An 18,081-nucleotide genomic window follows, 5' to 3' on the forward strand; every position below is an offset into this window, starting at 1 on the left:
AGTCCCTGGGGCTCCAGGGGAACCTGCTGGGAAACAGGCTGAAGCAAACACTGATGTTCCGTCTCTCAGCTGGGGAGACACACTTATTCCCAGCACTGTAATTTCTCCCATGAGGAGAAACTCCTCTCTATGAGGAAAAGATTTGGACATAAGAATCACCTTTTCTTGTTCCATCGTTACACAGGACACCCAGACAGTGACAGGCAGGGAGCTCCTTTGCCCCTCTGAGCAAAGGGATTCAGCTGAGTCAATGGAGGCATCTCATCCTGGGTATGTAGTCCTGGTGCTGGAAGGGGGCTCAGCTCCCTCCTATGCCTGCCACAAACCCTCAGGAGGTGGGATTCCTCTTGCCTCAGTTCAGGCATGCACCAGATAGGCACCTGCATGTGAGCTCCTCATCTCAGCTCCCTCGCTCATCAATGGAGAGGGATGCTAGGAGTGAGATGCAAATGTCTGGTTACATTTGAGGAGTCAGAGGTGGTAAAAGGTATGTGCAGGCACCTGCAAACTCAAATGGAGCAGTTCATAGAGACAGGGCAGCAACTGGAGGCATCCTCTTGGAGGCTCTTGGGAATTTCCTTTGGCCATCTGAAATGACAGCTGATGCCCAAATGTAGGGCAGCCGAACTTATTATGTTCAGGGCAGCTCATAGTTAGTCATCAGAACAATTGGAGCCCTGTGCCACAGGGAGAGCTCAGCCTCTCTCTTTCCCGTTCGCCATCAGCTGTTTACCAGATCTCCACTGACTACACTGGCAGTTGTCTCATTTTCAACACCACAATGCCTACAGAATTCAGGGCAGCTACTCAATTTAGTGTTCAAATCCAGGCCCAGAGAGCTACCTGAGATGCCAGGGCTTGCAGGAACAGCAGAGGACTTACAGGAAAGTCATTCCCACTCCGAGCGGGTGCATGACAGACACCCCAGCCAGCACTGCAGGCAGTGCAATTTGCTGCCTGCGTGCCATTGACTGCTACCTCCAGTCAGAGGCATCAGTCATCAGATGCTGTCAAAGAGGTCCTCCTCTACCCAATAGCTGCAGGCACTGCATGAACACGAAGCACGCCACACTGGGGTCTTTGCTTACACCCATGCTGATACAGTCAAGGAACACACCAATCGTTTTCACAATGTGCCTGAATACATCTTGTCTTCAAGGACAGCATCCTCCAAGCACAGCAATGATGCTTATAAGAACTCAATTGAAACTGAAAAGGGAATGCAACAGGAACCAAGATGAGCTGTTGCTACATCAGGAACAGCTAAAGATGAAACAGAGAGCATGTGGGATCGCTGCTGAATTTAGTAAGAGTAGGTGTAGACAGATCTGAGATAGTCAATGACCTCTTTGCCTCAGGTACTGCCATTAAGGTCTCCCGGGCCTTTGAGATTTGAGGCAGGACTCTGGAAAGGAACAATCAGCGGTGGATGGGGATCAACCCAGGGGTTACTTGGGCAAACTACATCTTGACCAGTCCATGGGACTGGAGAGGATGCATCCAAGGGTGCTGGTCAACAAGGTCAGCTCACGCAGATGACAGAGCACAACCACCCCCAGCAGCAGGCATTCCCCATCTGCCAGGCTGAGGCATGCGCACAAGGTAGAAACGTCTGTATCATCCGTCATTGGCACAGGAGGGACATTCCTTCCTGCTCTATTCTCAGGACAACCCTCTTCCTCCTCCTCTGCCTGCAGATATCCATTGCTTTCTATTTCTGGGCTCAAACATGGTTGTAGGGATTTGCTAAAGCCATCAGCTTGTTTCTCACTGACATCCCTGACCCTCTCTCCCAGGCCTACATGTGGCCAATCACTGCTGCTCAGGGCCACTCGCTCTTTGGAAGAGGATTTCCTGGTGATTATTACAATCCTACTTGCTCCCTCCAGAGCTCATGGTGAGCTTTCTTGGCCATAACAAGGTCTTTATGACCATCTCTTAGGAAATGGTTGTCTTTCTATGATCATCTGTGAAGAAAGTGTAGTCAGAGAAAAGTACCAAATGTATCAGAAGAGATGCTGAGTGAATTGCCAGTAAGAACCAGGTGAGCTCACAGCTGTGTCTTTCTGGCAATGAGTCTGTCCTGAGAAGAGATGTTTGGCTTAGCTGCCTAACATGAGATGCCAGCTCTAGTGCAATGCCCAAATGCCTCTTTTACATTGCAAATGTCCCATGGTCATACCAAGCACCTCCTATGGCCACAGACCCATCAGGAAGCAGAACATGGGAAGGGGCTCAGGAGAAATCATCTGGCCAGCACAGCAAGTTTGGGGTCACCCTGTGGTCCCAGGGCACAACAGCCCCCTTACTCTGCAGAGCAGCACCTCCAGCTCGGGGCGCTGCAGGGACCACGGGAAGGGAGCCAGGAACAGCCAGCTGGGACAGCACAGACCTGCTCACCTGGGAAAAGGCTCTCTGGAGAGCAGGGATGTCTCTGGAGAAGAGCAGGACTCCATGTGCCTGTGAGAAACAAGATATGAGAAGGACAATCAGTTCTTTCTGTGCACCAGCTTGGGACAGCTCCTATGTCACAGAGGAACGGTGGGGCGGTGTGGAGGGACAGGATTGGGCGCAGGCTTCTTGGGGGCTGTCCTGGACAGGAGGGCAAGAAACACCAAGAGTGACTGACCCGATTGCTCAGGCCATTGCCAGCCTCCAGACCTGGGGCTGATGGGGAGGCTGAGCCCCCTCTCTAGCATCTGCCATCTGTGACCCCCTGCACTATGGCCTCCTCATGAGTGGGGGGTTCTGCGTCACACTGGTAGTGAGGTCACGGGTGGCTGCCATACTAATACAAGTAGGGCAGACCTATCAGGTATTCACTTTGCCCTTCTGGGCTTCCCCTGACCTTCATCACTTCTTCTCTGACACTCCCTCTGCTGGAACTGGTCTCTGCAGACACTTCCTGGAACCAAGTGACACTGCACACCACCATCCTGGTATTCGTAGTCCTTCCCTTTTCCTTGGTAGTCATTTCTTACAGTGCAATTATCAGGGCTATTCTGAAAATGCCTTGAGCTCTGAGCAGACACAAAGCCTTTTCTACTTGCTCCTCATACCTCAGGTTAGTGACTGTCTTCTTTGGCCTGGTCATGGTTGCTTACTTTATACACTAGTCAAGGCACTCTGCTGGCACCGACAAACCACAGAGTCATAGAATCACAGAATGGTTTGGGTTGGAAGGGACCTTTTGAGGTCATCTAGTCCAAACCCCCTGTCACAGGCAGGGACATCTTTCACTAGATCAGGTTGCTCAACATCCCATCCAGCCTGACTTTCAACGCTTCCAGGGATGGGGCATCTATACCTTCTCTGGGTAACCTGTTCCGGTGTCTCACCAACCTCGTCGTACAACATTTCATCCCTATGTCTGAGCTAAACCTACTCTCCTTCTGTTTAGAACCGTTGCCCCTTGTCCTGTCACTATAGACCTTGGTAAAAGTCTCTCTCCGTCTTTCTCATAAGCCCTCTTCATGTACATATAGGGTTGACTGGACACCTCCCAGGGTCCATTCCTATCTGAATGCTTTCCTGAAGGTAGGACAAGCGTTGCTCTACCCTGACTTGCTGGCAATTTGGAGAAACAAGATGACGACTAAGTCACTTAGCTCTTTTCAGTGTCTCCCTTAGAATGAGATGAATCATCTTCCAGCTTCTCCCTGTGTCTCTCTGATGGTGGCAATGGGGGCCTGGGCCATGATCTGAGGTGTTCTTTGTCTGGCATGATGTGACACCAATTCCACCCTCTGGAGGAGCACCTTCACTTTCCACGGTTGCAGCACACCAAAGAGGGTCAGAAACAACGTCCAAATGACAGGATGCATCAAAAAGTTCTGTAGGCATCCTAGAGGTGATGTACACTCAAATACTTTAGGATGTTTTGAATCAACTGCTGCTTGCTTGTTGTGGTTTAAGCTTTGATAGAGAGCTATTGTTGGCCTGGCTTGCATTTGTGTCCCTTGAGTTCCTTTGAAGTCTTGGAGCTGGTGTGTATGACACAGCCTTCGAGGGAGGAAACACAGAAACATAGGCAGACGGGAATGAAGAAGACTTACTCAGTTATCCAGAGAGATGGATGTTATGGTCCTTTTCGTGTGTGGTCAGTGCTACTAAATGCTTCAAGGAATCAGGACTTGGTAATGGTTGGGTGGGGGTCAAATAGTCTGCTCTGTTTCACACGTGCCCATGTAGGCATTTTGATCTGACCAAATGCCCCACACTTCCATCTACATAAAGAATTGCCATTGCTAGGACACGAATCACCCTGTTTTCAGAGAAACAGTTTAAAACCCAAATGGAGAACCTTTCTGTCATAGACAGGTCCAAGATATTTGGGTGTGAGACTCAGCAGGTGGGTCAATGGGAGAGCCTCCCAGGACAACTTTGCATACTGAGGGTGGGGATTTCTGCCTCTGCGTGTCTGAGCCTCACGATGGGATGCAAGAAAGAGCATTTGGGGATTGTGCAAGACTTCCTGTGGAATGTGTAGGAAAGGATCAAGGGCAGCGAGAGGCAGGGATCATGGTGGTTTGGGGAGGAACAAGTGTGGGAAAATTGACAGAAAAGGGGATAAGAGGAGCTGATGACATGTAAAGAGGTGGCCAGTCAGTAAACTTGTCTGGCCATGCCCTGCAACTGGTCACCCCAGTCTGTCTTGTGTTCTTATTAAACTCCAATTTCCCACAATTTTCTGGGGTGAGCAGTATCTCTGGTTTTGTGTATGGATGGAGGTCCAATGGCCAGCCACCGGAGTGGGAACCATAAGTCATACAGGCTCTTGTTCTTCGGGAGCCCAGAAACTACAGCGATTGGAGAGCATCCATATAACATTGCTGTGTACGTCAGTGGGCATAACCACTAGCAAACATCAAACCAGAGCATCCAGTGAGTAGAAGCAGCAGCCTGGGAGCCCAGTATTTAGAGACCCTAAGTCTGGACTGGACACTGGAGAACCCAGAGGGTCTGCAACTTGGCTACTGGAAGGACAAGGTGGCCCAAACCACCTCATGGGAAAACTGTAGGGTATTAGGTGTCTGGTACTGGTAAGGCCATAGTTCTGGACCTGGAGGGGAAGTTGCCCTTTACATGAGAGAGCAGCAGCAATGCGTGGAGCTCTGCCTGGGGACAAACAATGGGTCAGCTGAGAGCTGAAGGGTCAGTGTGAGAGGGCAGAACAACATGGGCAATGCTGTGGTGGGTGGATGTCTGCTCCAGACCTCCTGATCAGGAAGAGGAAGTAAATGAGGCCTTCTTCAGGAAGAAGTCTCATGTTTGTAGCCCTGGTCCTCATGGGGGGCTTGTACTATCCCTACCACCTCTGCTGAAGGGGCAACATAGCGAGATGAAAGCCATCCAGGAGGTTTTTGGAGCTCGTTGATGATGTCTTCCTGACTAGGGTGACAGAGGAGGCGATGAGGTGAGGTGGCCTGCGGGACTTCATACTTTCAAAATGGAAGAACTGGTCAGGGATGTAAAAGGCAGATAGATGGAGTGTCTAAGTGGCTAGACAGCATGTCTAAGACCAGCCTTGGAGGGATCCATATTGTCTGTGTGTGGGATACTTGGAAAGTAATGGGCACATAGTGAACAATCCAGACACGATGGAATTGATCAATTTGTGAGCTAAGGATGTTTTGTAGGCAGCAGGCTTCAAGGATGCTTTGCTTGTGGACACATATTTAGCTAACGGTCGCAAGAGCATTCCAGATGCCTTTAGACGGCCTTGAACAGAATAAACAAGAAGACAAAAAAAGAAAGATGCCAATTAGAAGAACACAGGTGAGCATTCAATGATAAAGGGAACTTGGCACAAAGAACCTCAATTTGGCAGCTTATCTTGACCAATTAGCCTGAGACAAGTTTTGCATGTTTTAGTTAATACAACCAATTATGCCTTATGTTTATGCGCGTGTACAGTGTTGATATAACCAATCATTAGGTGTAACTAGGCGCGTGGACAGCACATGCTAACCAATCTCTAATTTGCTTATGCGTGAACAATAACTAGAATGAGCATATAAACCGAGCTATCTTGGCAATAAAGTGGCATCTGCTTGATCATATTGATTGTGTGCAGTGTCCGTGACTTCCGCGTCAACATCTGTGTGTCTAAAAAGGTATTCATTTTACACTAAACAGCCTAGCATGCAGACAGCCCAACTCTCATTTACCATTTCTCCATTGGCCCTAGCTTTGCTTGCTTTGTGTCCCCCTTTGCTGTTTCGGAGATGGTTGTCACAGTAGTTCTCACGTGGGTTAGAAATTCCATTGAGCTAGTACCTCCTTTAATTGTCTGTAATGCCCTGCAATTCCTTATGCTGTTATCTTGTGTGAGACACCTCCATCAGGGTGCTCCATCTGCACACAAACATTAACAGCTGACAAAACAGAGCTTTGCTCAAGGGGAACCTTGAGAAACTCTGGGATTTGGCCAATAGAATCCTCTTGAAGTTTTAAAAGAAGTGGCCAGTCCTGCACTGCGGGGAGAATCAGCCCATACACCAGGGCCAGCAAGGACCTGACCAGGTGTGGGACACCATAGGACTTCCTGTGTGGAGACAGCTGAGGGCTCTGGCAAGGCTGAAAGCCCTCAATATAGAATCATAGATCCATAGAATCATTTAGGTTGGAAAAGACCTTCAAGATCGAGTCCAACCATCATCCATGCCCACTAAACCATGTTCTGGAGTACCCCGTCTACGTGCTCTTTGAATACCTCCAGGGATCGTAACTCAACCACTTCCCTGGGCAGCCTATTCCAATGTCTGACAACCTTCTCAGTAAAGAAATTTTTCCTAATATCCAACCTAAACCTCCCTTGCCACAACTTGAGGACATTTCCTCTCGTCCTATCTCCAGCCACCTGACAGAAGAGACCAGTAACCACCTCACTACAACCCCCCTTCAGGTAGTTGTAGAGAGCTATAAGGTCTCCCCTCAGCCTCCTCTTCTCCACACTAAACAGCCCCAGCTCCCTCAGCCGCTCCTCATAAGATATATGGTCCAGGCCTCTCACCGATATCTTTGCCCTTCTCTGGACACACTCCAGCAACTCAATGTCTTTCTTGTAGTGAGGGGCCCAAAACTGAACACAGGACTCGAGGTGCGGCCTCACCAGTGCCCAGTACAGGGGAACAATCACCTCCCTGCTCCTGCTGGCCACACTATTTCTGATACAGGCCAGGATGCCATTGGCCTTCTTGGCCCCCTGGGCACACTGCTGGCTCATATTCAGCTGGCTGTCAACCAGCACGCCCAGGTCTTTCTCTTCTGGGCAGCTTTCCAGCCACTCTTCCCCAAGCCTGTAGCACTGCATGGGGTTGCTGTGACCGAAGTGCAGGACCCAGCACTTGGCTTTGTTGAACTTCATACGATTGGCCTCAGCCCATCGATCCAGCCTGTCCAGATCGCTCTGTAGAGCCTCCCTACCCTCAAGCAGATTGACCCTGCCTCCCAACTTGGTGTCGTCTGCAAACTTGCTGAGGGTGCACTCAATCCCCTCATCCAAATCATTGAAAAAGGTATTAAAGAGAACGGGGCCTAACACCAAGCCCTGGGGACACCACTTGTGACCCGCCGCCAGCTGTATTTCACCCCATTCACCACAACCCTCTGGGCTCATCCATCCAGCCAGTTTTTCACCCAGTGAAGAGTACACTTGTCCAAGCCATGAGACACCAGCTTCTCAAGGAGTATGCCATGAGAGACAGTGTCAAAGGCCTTGCTGAAGTCAAGGTGGATAACATCCACAGCCTTTCCCTCATCCACTAGGCGGGTCACCTGGTCATAGAAGGAGATCAGGTTGGTCAAGCAGGACCTGCCTTTCGTAAACCCATGCTGACTGGGCCCGATCCCCTGATTGTCCCAGACTTGCCATGTGAGTGCTCTCAAGATAAACCGTTCCATAATCTTCCCCGGTACCAAGGTCAGGCTGACAGGCCTGTAGTTCCCCGGATCCTCCCTCCGACCCTTCTTGTAAATGGGAGTCACACTGGCAAGCCTCCAGTCCTCTGGGACCTGCCCCGTTGACCAGGAACGCTGATAGATGATAGAGAGTGGCTTGGCAAGGACCTCTGCCAGTTCCCTCAGTACTCTTGGATGGATCCCATCAGGTCCCATAGATCTGTCAGTGTCCAGATGGCATAGTAGGTCACTAACTATCTCCTCCTGGATTAAGGGGGGTATATTCTGCTCTTCATCCTCACTTTCCAGCTCAGGGGGCAGAGTAGACTGAAGATAACTGGTCTCCCTATTAAAGACTGAGGCAAAGAAGGCATTAAGTACCTCGGCCTTTTCCACATCTTTGGTGGCTACGTTCCCTTCTGTGTCCATTAAAGATAGATCTTCTCCTTGGGATTCTTTTTACTGTTAACATATTTGTAAAACCTTTTTTTTGTTGTCCCTTACAATAGTGGCCAGATTTAGTTCTAGCTGAGCTTTTGCCTTTCTAATTTTCCCCCTGTATGATCTAACAAGATCCCTGTACTCTTGCCAAGTTGTCCGCCCTTTCTTCCAGAAATGATAAACTCTCCTTTTTTTCTTGACTCCTAGCAAAAGCTCCCTGTTCAGCCAGGCCGGTCATTTTCCTCGGCGGTTCAGCTTGCGGCACATGGGAATAGTCTGGTCCTGAGACATTAAGATTTCCCTCTTAAAGAATGTCCATCCCTGCTGGACCCCTTTGCCCTTCAGGACCGTCTCCCAAGGGACTCTCTCAACCAGTGCCTTGAAGAGGCCAAAGTTTGCCTTCCGGAAGTCCATAGTGGTGGTTTTGCTGACCACCTTCCTTGCCTCACCAAGAATTGAGAATTCTATCATTTCATGGTCGCTAAGCCCAAGATGGCCTCTGACCATCACAACTCCCACTGCTCCTTCCCTGTTCATAAACAATAGATCTAGCAAGGATCCTCCCCTGGTTGGCTCACCTACCAGCTGTGTCAGGAAGTTATCTTCCACACACTCCAGGAACCTCCTAGATTGTTTACTCACTGCTGTGTTGTATTTCCAGCAGATGTCTGGAAAGTTAAAAAGTCCCCCACGAGGACAAGGGCACACGATTCTGAGATTACTGCCAGCCGCTTGTAGAACGATTCATCCGTCTCTTCAACCTGGTCGGGTGGTCTATAACAGACTCCCAGCACAACATCTGCCTTATTGGCTTTCCCTCTCATCCTCACCCATAAGCACTCCACCTTGTCATCACAATCGTGTAGCTCTGTACAGTCCAAACATTCCCTAACATAGAGAGCCACCCCACCACCTCTTCTACCTTGCCTATCCCTTCTGAAGAGCTTGTAGTCAGCCCTTGCAGCACTCCAGTCATGGGAGTCATCCCACCATGTTTCCGTGATGGCGACTAAGTCATATCTATCCTGCTGCACCATGGCTTCCAGCTCCTCCTGTTTATCGCCCATGCTGCGTGCATTGGCATAGATGCATTTGAGCTGGCCTCTCGAATCCACCCCTAACGTCGGCATGCTGCCCCCAGGCTCATCTCTGGTGCACCTAGTTTTATCCCTTACCCCCTTCAAACCTAGTTTAAAGCCCTCTCTATGAGTCCTGCCATCTCATGAGCAAGGATTCTTTTACCCGTTGAGATAGCTGGAAACCATCTGTCGCTAGCAAGCCCGGTGCTGTGTAAACCTCCCCATGATCAAAAAACTCAAAATTCCACCCATGGCACCAGCCTCTGAGCCACGTATTAACCAGGTGTGTTTTTCTGTTCCTTTCAGTGTATTTCCCTGCCCCCGAAGGGATTGAGGAAAACACTACCCGTGCTCCCGATCCTTGCACTAATCGCCCCAGTGCCCTCAAGTCCCTTTTGATTGCCTTTGGATTTCTCTCTGCAATCTCATCACTGCCAACCTGCACAACCAGCAATGGGTAATAATCAGAGGTCCGAACCAGACCAGGGAGTTCCCTGGTAATGTCTTTTACCCAGGCCCCAGGGAGGCAGCAGACTTCCCTGTGGGTTGGGTCAAGTCTGCATAATGGGCCCTCTGTCCCCCTCAGAAGGGAGTCACCTACGGCAATTACCCTCCTTTTTCTTTTTTCAGAGGATGTGAGAATGTGTGGGGCTGCCCGACTGAACCTAGGCACCACTCTTCATCTACACCCTGATCTTCATTGACCTGGTCCTCAAGTTCCAGAGCCCCATACCTGTTGAGTAGGGGCAACTGGGAAGGTGAGGGAGACCGGGAGGGGACTCGCCTGCCTCCCCGAGCAGGGACCTGTATCCATTCCCCTCCAACTCTTAGGTGCCCTCCTGCCTGGTGGCAAGGGGGCAGGGGAACCTCCGCTTCTTGCGGAGCCTCCATCTGCTGCCCCTGCCTCAGGGATGTTAGGGTGTGGGCCCACCAATCTATCTCCCTCTCACACTCCCTGATACTCCTCAACCTTTCCACTTCCTCCTTCAGCTCTGCCACCAGGCTGAGCAGATCATTCACCTGGTCACACCTCACACGAGAGGTGCCCCCGCTGCCCTCCATCATCAGGGACAGACTCAGGCACTCCCTGCAGCCAGAGACCTGGACAGCTGCACGTTTGCATGGGAGCTCTGCCTGCGTCGCCACATTTTTCCTAGCAATGGCTTTCACCTGAGTGGCAACCATCCCTGGGTCTCCCTCTGGGCCAATGCCCACCGCTTGAGTAGCCTTCTCGAGCTGGGAAGAGGGGGGGGCTGCGCCCTGCCTACGCGAACAGACGCACAAACTGCAGCGCCACGCCCTTTCTGCCGTGCCACGCCCTGTTTGCCCGCCCGGTTCTCCACGCTCCTGGTCACTGGCGCTCCTCAGGGCCGTTCAAATCTCCCGCAGTTCCCCCTGGCAACACCCCCGCCGTGTCAGCCTCTCTCACGAGAGCTGCCGGCTCTGGATGGGTCCCTCTGCTCTTCCCTGGGGGTCCTGGGCCTCGTGAACCTCCCAGTCTGCCTCAATCTAGTGCTTAGCCGCAGACTTACCATTGCCTCTGGTGACCTCGCCGCTGACTGAATGCTGCTGACGGTTACACTGGTATCCTGTGAACCAGCCTGTGAGGCCCCCACATCCCAGCCCAGCCCAGCAGGATGGCCAGGCATGGTTACTAGGGAAGACTCTGAGCTTTCCTCGGTGATGCAAGACACAGGCAACGCCATCTGCAAACATGGAAAAGCAGGACAAAATGCCAACTTCAGAAGAATACGTGCATGGGGACAATATGGAAAAGACCCAGAGAGGATCTCCAAAAAGACCATGTGGATGAGAGGAACTAGCCAGTGAGCCCAGGAACTGCAAAGTGGCTTTCGAGGTTCCAAGCAGAGAGGGAGGGTGGTAGTGGGGAACTCCCTTTCCCCATGGGGTTGTGGGGGATCTCACAGCTACCTGTAAGACCACTGTGGGGTGCAGACTGGTGCTATACACATTTCCTTGTCCTTGGGTTGACAACCTGATTGAATGTTTCAAACAGCTCTGGCTGAGTGAGAGAGGGGAAAGGTCAGGAGTGTGCTGGCACTTGTGCAGGTCCACCTGAGCCACACGGCCAAATCCAGTCTGCTGTGTGTACGTCATGTCAAAGGCTGGGGAAGGGGGTGGTGACGGTGGATGTAAAAGTCTTGAATCCTGTAGGACCTGAGCAGGATGTAAACCGGAGGGAATAAGGTGAGAAGATTGTACTGGGTTTGGCTGGGATGGCGTTAGTTTTCTTGTTAGCAGCCCCTATGGTGCCGAGTTTTGCCTTGGTGGTCAAAAGAGTGTCGACTGATATCACACTGACATTGTAGCTACTGCTGAGCAGTGCTTGCACAGCATCAAGGCCTTCTGTGTTTCTCACTCTGCCCCGACAGTAAGGAGGCTGGGGGTTGCAAGAAGCTGGGAGGGGACAAAGTCAGGACAGCTGACCCCAACGGACCAAAGGGATATGCCACACCATATGACGTCATGGTCAGCAATAGAACTAGGGGAGTGCTGGGCGTTCTTCAAAGTAGAAGAAGTAATCCACTTACTAAACTGTCTTCATCTCAACCCATGAGATTTTTTTCTCACTTTTGTCCTTCCACTTTCTTCCCCCAACCCCCTGGTGGGAGTGAGCAAGTGACTGGGTGGGGGCTGCCACATGGGGTCACCCCACCAGACAAGCACATACAAAATAGGCTGGTATGTGCTTGTGAGGTCTCTGGTGCCTGAGTAGATCATAGGCTGGGAGCTGGCACATGGCTTGTGTAAGTGGTTGTGAGATTACTGATACCTGAGTAGCTGATAGGCCAAGAGTAGGGGCGTGGCTTGTGTCAGAGCTTGTGAGGTCACTTGTGCCTTTGCATCTCACAGGCAAGCAGATAGCAAGTAGGTGGCTATGTGGTGGCCAGCTCACTGGTGCCTGAGTAGCTGATAGGCAAGAGGGAGACACGTGGCTTGGGTATGTACTTGTGTTGTCACTCTGGGCTGAAGAGCTGATAGGCCAGGACCAGGTGCATGGCCCTTATAGGTTCTTGTAAGGTCACCGGAGGCAGACTACTGCAACAGCAAGTACCTGGCAAATGGGTGTACACATACGTGTGAGGTCACTGGTGCCTGAGTAGCTGATAGGGCAGGAGCAGGCCCCTAGTTTGTGTCAGTGGTTTTGAGGTCATTGGTGTCTGAATAGCCAATAGGCCAGGAGCAGGCCCATGTCAGATGCAAATACCATGACGTCACCTGTGGCTGAGTAGCAGATAGGCTAGGAGTATGCACATGGCTGTGTATGATGAACTTGTGATGTCTCTGGTGCCTGGAGAGCTGATAGGCCAGGAGCTGGCACACAGCTTGGGTAGGTGCTTCTGGTGTCACCAAAATAATATTCAGACCACGACCAAACACGGCTTTTTGGCAGAACCATCGTTAGCAGAAGTCCATACACCGCGCACACACGTGTGGCACTGCAACTCAGGCACACGCAGTGGTGGCAGTAGGAGGGGTGTGAGGTCACTGTCACTATAAATCATGAGCACACAGCAGTGGCCGTGGGAGGATGGCAGTGTTCACGTCACCGATGGCACCCCATGGCTGCGGGACTCGGTGCAGATCGGCCGTGTGCTGTCACAAGGGCATCAGAGGGGATGGGATCCGCCCGGCCCCGTGTCTGCGAGGCCGAAGGAGCAGCCCCTGCAGCCCTGGCTGGAGCAGTCGGGGTAGGGGTGGCTCGGGGGCACCGCAGGGATGTGCCTGGGCACGGCGCCAGGAGGAAACCACAGACTTCCTCCGGAGCGCGGGGAGCGCTGCGAGGTCACGTGGGCTGTGGTTTGTGCACCTGCAGGCTGCAGGTCCCGAGCCAGCCGCGGGGAATAACGGCCCCTCAGTGACATGCCAAGAGTCAGGGATGTGTCTGAGCCTCTGGGCTGTATGTCTGCTGTCGGGACAGAGACATGTCCCAGCTCCAGCTCCTTGGAAGAGACCTTCCGTGGGGCTCTCCAGGGAGGGAGGGGCGAGCCAGCGCTGCTGGGATGGGGCTCTGGCCTGGGCTAAGGCCCTTTCCCAGCTGCTGCTCCCAGCAGAGCGGGGTCTGAAGCAGGGGCAGGGGCTGTTTCCTTCCCTTCCTGACACAGCCCCCGGTGCAGTCTCAGCCCTGTGATTCCCATGGCACAGGGGTGGCTGGACACTCTCACCTGGGGCTCTCGGATATGCCCGGTATAGGTGATGCTCAGTGCTCCTAGTCCACATGGCATGGTTCAGGGGGTGAAAAACCTGTTCCCCCCCCACAACTGGCCCTGTCTTGTGACGGCCCCCCACCCCAGTGACGTGACACCTGTAGCGGAGCCATCTCTCATATATGGTCATGAATGGCGCTGGAGAAGTTCATTGGAGGGCTGGGCTGTGTCGGAGGGGAGATCGCTCCCGATAATGTCTAAAAAGGTGCTGCTGCTTCGATTGGCTCCTCCTGTAGCTGGGCTGGCATCTGCGGAGATATATTGCCCTCCCGTCGTCACTGTCCCCATGAGTACCCAGCAGCTGTGGCAGGGAGTGTGGCGCAGCAGGGATGTGCTGGCAGGGCAGGAGGCTCAGGATGGGCACCGAGGGACTCCTGTCCCCTCAGGTGCTGTGGCTGCTCCTCTGGGTACAGCTGTGCAGGGGTAAGTGCCGACTCCTTTGTCCCACAGCCCAGGGCCTGCAGGTACCAGTGTGGTCATTGGGATTTGTCTGGGAATGGGGTTTCTTTGCAGGTGCTCCTGAGATGAGGGGCAGAAGGTGCTCAGGTCCATGGACCCTGTGCCCATCTGGGTGGACGAGAATATCTCCTTTTCCAGGGCTCCAGTGTTCAGGGCAGCCTGTGCCTGGCTGGATTCATAGACACCCTGTCCTGGGGTACCCCTTTGGGATGCCCTCTTCCCCAGCACTGTACCTCTGGAGCTGGTGGTGGCCTAGCTGGTGATGGCAGCACCCAGAGATGCCCAGGGCACTGCTGAGCTCTAGGGTACCTCGGAGGGACTGTGTGCTGTTCACTGCCCCCTTGGTCCAGGGGCCCCCTGACTCCATGAGAGCAGTTTGGATCCCACAGAGAGAAGGGAACCAGGGCATCTACAGTAGAGAGACATCCTTCCTGGGGAGCTTGGCCCAGTGTAGGGACTGGGCTGACCCCAGGGGCGAGGAGGGGACATGGGTTGGGGGATCCTCAGAATCATCTCAGTGCTCCCTGGGAACCCAGAAAGCCCTGGGGGTGGGGGTGGGTTTGGATGGTGCTGGGGCAGGTGCAGGCTGGTGCTGGAAGCTGCAGGCCTGCGTACATAGAGCTGTTGAGGGGGTGCTGGGCTAGGGAGTAGCGGGTTCTCAGTGCAGTGTTGGGCAGTGTGTGGGTGGGTGTGGATAGGGGGGCAGGTGGCTGTCGGTGTGGGAGGAGCTGCCTTGTGCAGTGGGATGGGGAGTGACCCAGCTGGGCTGGAACTGGGCACCCACAGCCTTGCACAGCCTGTGGGGATAGAAGGGACCCCTGCACTGCACTGGGGACAGCCTGGAGGGGAGAGGGCTCCTGCCCCAGTACCTTTGAACCAGCCCAGGTAGGGGGTTCCCCCAGACCTGCAGTGCTGGGGTTTGGCACTCTCCTGACCCATCCCATGTTGGTGTTTGAAGGGGCTGCGGAGGTGAGGCTGGTGAATGGCAGCAGGCGCTGTGCTGGAAGAGTGGAGGTGAAACACAATAGCCAGTGGGGGACGGTGTGTGGTGACTACTGGAGCATGAACGATGCGGCAGTGGTTTGTAAGCAGCTGGGCTGTGGGTCTGCTGTTGGAGCTCCTCAGTATGGACACTTTGGGGCAGGATCTGGCCCCATTTGGATGGATGATGTTGGCTGTAATGGCACTGAGTCTGCCCTGTCTGACTGCAAACATAGACGATGGGGTGAAAATGACTGTGATCACACTTACGATGCTGGAGTGACGTGTTCAGGTAAGTGGACAGCCCATTCTTCACCTTTGGGTCTGGGATGGGCGAAGGGACCATGGCTGTGCCCTCAGGGAGCAACAAGTGGACACTGGAGTAGGGCCCAGTGATGCTGGTCTAACTGCCAGGCTGGGACTGTCATTGCTGATGTCCCCTGTCCTTGGGGAAGGCCAAGAGGGATCCTACCCCAGGGTGATCCAACCTTGCCAGAGTGTCTCAGTCACCCTCAGTCAGTGCCTTGGGCTGCAGATGAGTCCTCCATCCCTTCCCTGGGGTGTCCACTGGGCTTCATCGATCTCCACCCATTCTGCCAGTTTGCAGCCAACAATGCTGAGGGTGCCTGTGCTGGAAACACCCGGGGGCACTTGCTCGGCACGCCACGCTTTGGAGGAATGGCATGAGATGGCTGATCCTCCTGGGTCATTCCCCTTCACAGGAGTGATTACCTCAACTGAATCAAATGGCCTTTTCAGAGAGGATGAGTGCTGGGCCCTGGGGAATGGAGCAGGGTGGCCACAAAGCCCTTTGCTGCCTGTGCCCAGGGCTCGGCTGTGTGGACCAGCATTTTTGAGGGTTAGGAGCTAGGCAGCTGCTTGACTCTGGCTGCTTCCTCCTGCACCACTGCATGCACAGGCTGGTACTGAGACATCCCTGGGGCTGTGAATATTCCTGTGGGGACACAGCCCCACACAGGCAGCGCTGACCCACTGCCCAAGCCCTCCTGCCTGCCCATGGTTCCCCACACTGCCCCATGACACGGGGGCTTTGGCAGCAGTTACTGATCCTCATCTGTGCCTGCTGGTCTCTGAGAGCTGGCATGGGCCCAGTGGGAGTCTCCTGCCCCTCTGTTCGGCCATCCATCTGGGTTGTGGACACCTCCAGGCAGAGCACTGTGTCCCTGACTGAGGACACCCTCCCCCCGAGCAGACATCAGAGGGATCTGGACAGGCACCAGGCATGATGGCAGCTGCACCATTTCTGTGCTCTGTGACATCTTCTGCCTAAAATGAACCTCCAACACCCCAGGAACACCCCTGGGAGCAAGGTGCATTTCTGGCTGCATCAAGGTGATGGTCCTGCCTGGTCCCAAGCTCTGCAGAGACTGAGCAGGCTGCAGCAGTCATTATCATCTGGGCCAGTGCTGGAACCAAACTATGCACACTACTGCAGTGCTCGGGGGACCATGCCAGGCAGTGCAGGGCACCCTGTGCAGCAGCAGTTTGTCTGAGTGGTGCCTGGTGCTGTGACAGACACATACCCTCGAGTGCTGTGATGGTGTAGAGATGGGGTGCGTGGGGGTCTGGATGTGCCTGTGTCACCAACACTCCCCCAACAACTTCCTCTGGAATGTGCAATGGGCAGTTTGGTCACAGCTTGCTTGGCGGTGATGTGGGACATGGGAATTTGACTGCCAGAGGTCTCTGGGAACTCCCAGTTGTTTTGTTTTTTTTCCAGAATTTGTCCGGCTGGTGGAAGGGAAGAGCCGCTGCTCAGGACGTGTGGAGATCCATGATGACAACCAGTGGAAAACTGTCTGTGATTCACACTTTGGTCCCAAAGCTGCTGCCGTGCTCTGCAGGGAGTTGCAGTGCGGCGTGGCCCTGCCTGTCGCTGGGCCAGCTCACTTTGGAGAAGGGGTCAGTCCCATCTGGGATGGAGAGCTGCAGTGTGTGGGGAATGAATCCCGCCTCTTCTCCTGCCGCAGAGGGTCCTCCAGGGACCAGCCCTGCACCCACGCGAACAGCGCTGTTGTCACCTGCACACGTAAGGACTCAGGGAGGGGTGCTGAACGCTGGGGTGAGCTCCAGCCTGAGCGGGGACAGGTTGTGCCTGTTGAGACAAGAGAAGTGGGCTGTCTGTTCCCACAGGCTGGCAGAGAGGTGACCTTCCTGGGGGATCCTATACAGGGCAGGGCTGGGCTACTGCCCAAGGACAAGGAGGGGTCATGGGTTGGGAGGGCTCAGTGGGATCATCGTGTTGTTCCACAGGGGACACAGAAAGGCCCGAAGGCAGAGGATAAGCTGGGTGGAGGGCAGGGCAGGTTGTGGTCCAAGGGAGCTGGGGGCTTTGTGGAGAAGCAGCAGTGTGTGCTTGGGGGAGCCTTGGTGGGGCAGGTCTCTTCTCAGGGTGCTGGCAGGGGAGGAGCAGGTGCCCTAGGTGGTCATGGGCCAGGGGCAGGTGGCAGCTGGCTGTTGGGGTAGAAGGAGGTGCCAAAGGCTGTGGGGCCACAAATGACCCAGCAGGGCCAGAACTGCAGCCCCCAGCCTTGCAGCACCCGTGAGGATAGAAGGGACCCCTGCACTGCCCTGGGGACAGACTTGGAGGCGAGTGGGCTCCCACCCTGGCACCTCTGATGCACACTGCTGGGGCTTGGCGCTGTTCTAACTGGTCCTGTGTCAGTGTTTGAAGGTGCTGTGGAGGTGAGGCTGGTGAATGGCGGCAGGCGCTGTGCTGGGAGAGTGGAGGTGAAACAACAGGGACAGTGGGGGACGGTGTGTGGTGACGAATGGAGCATGACCGATGCAGCAGTGGTTTGTAAGCAGCTGGGCTGTGGGTCTGCTGTTGGAGCTCCTCAGTATGGACACTTTGGGGCCAGGATCTGGCCCCATTTGGATGGATGATGTTGGCTGTAATGGCACTGAGTCTGCCCTGTCTGACTGCAAACACAAAGGATGGGGTGAAAATAACTGTGAACACACTCTCG

This window comes from Harpia harpyja, unplaced genomic scaffold, assembly GCF_026419915.1.
Source record: "Harpia harpyja isolate bHarHar1 unplaced genomic scaffold, bHarHar1 primary haplotype scaffold_120, whole genome shotgun sequence".
Classification (NCBI taxonomy): domain Eukaryota; kingdom Metazoa; phylum Chordata; class Aves; order Accipitriformes; family Accipitridae; genus Harpia; species Harpia harpyja.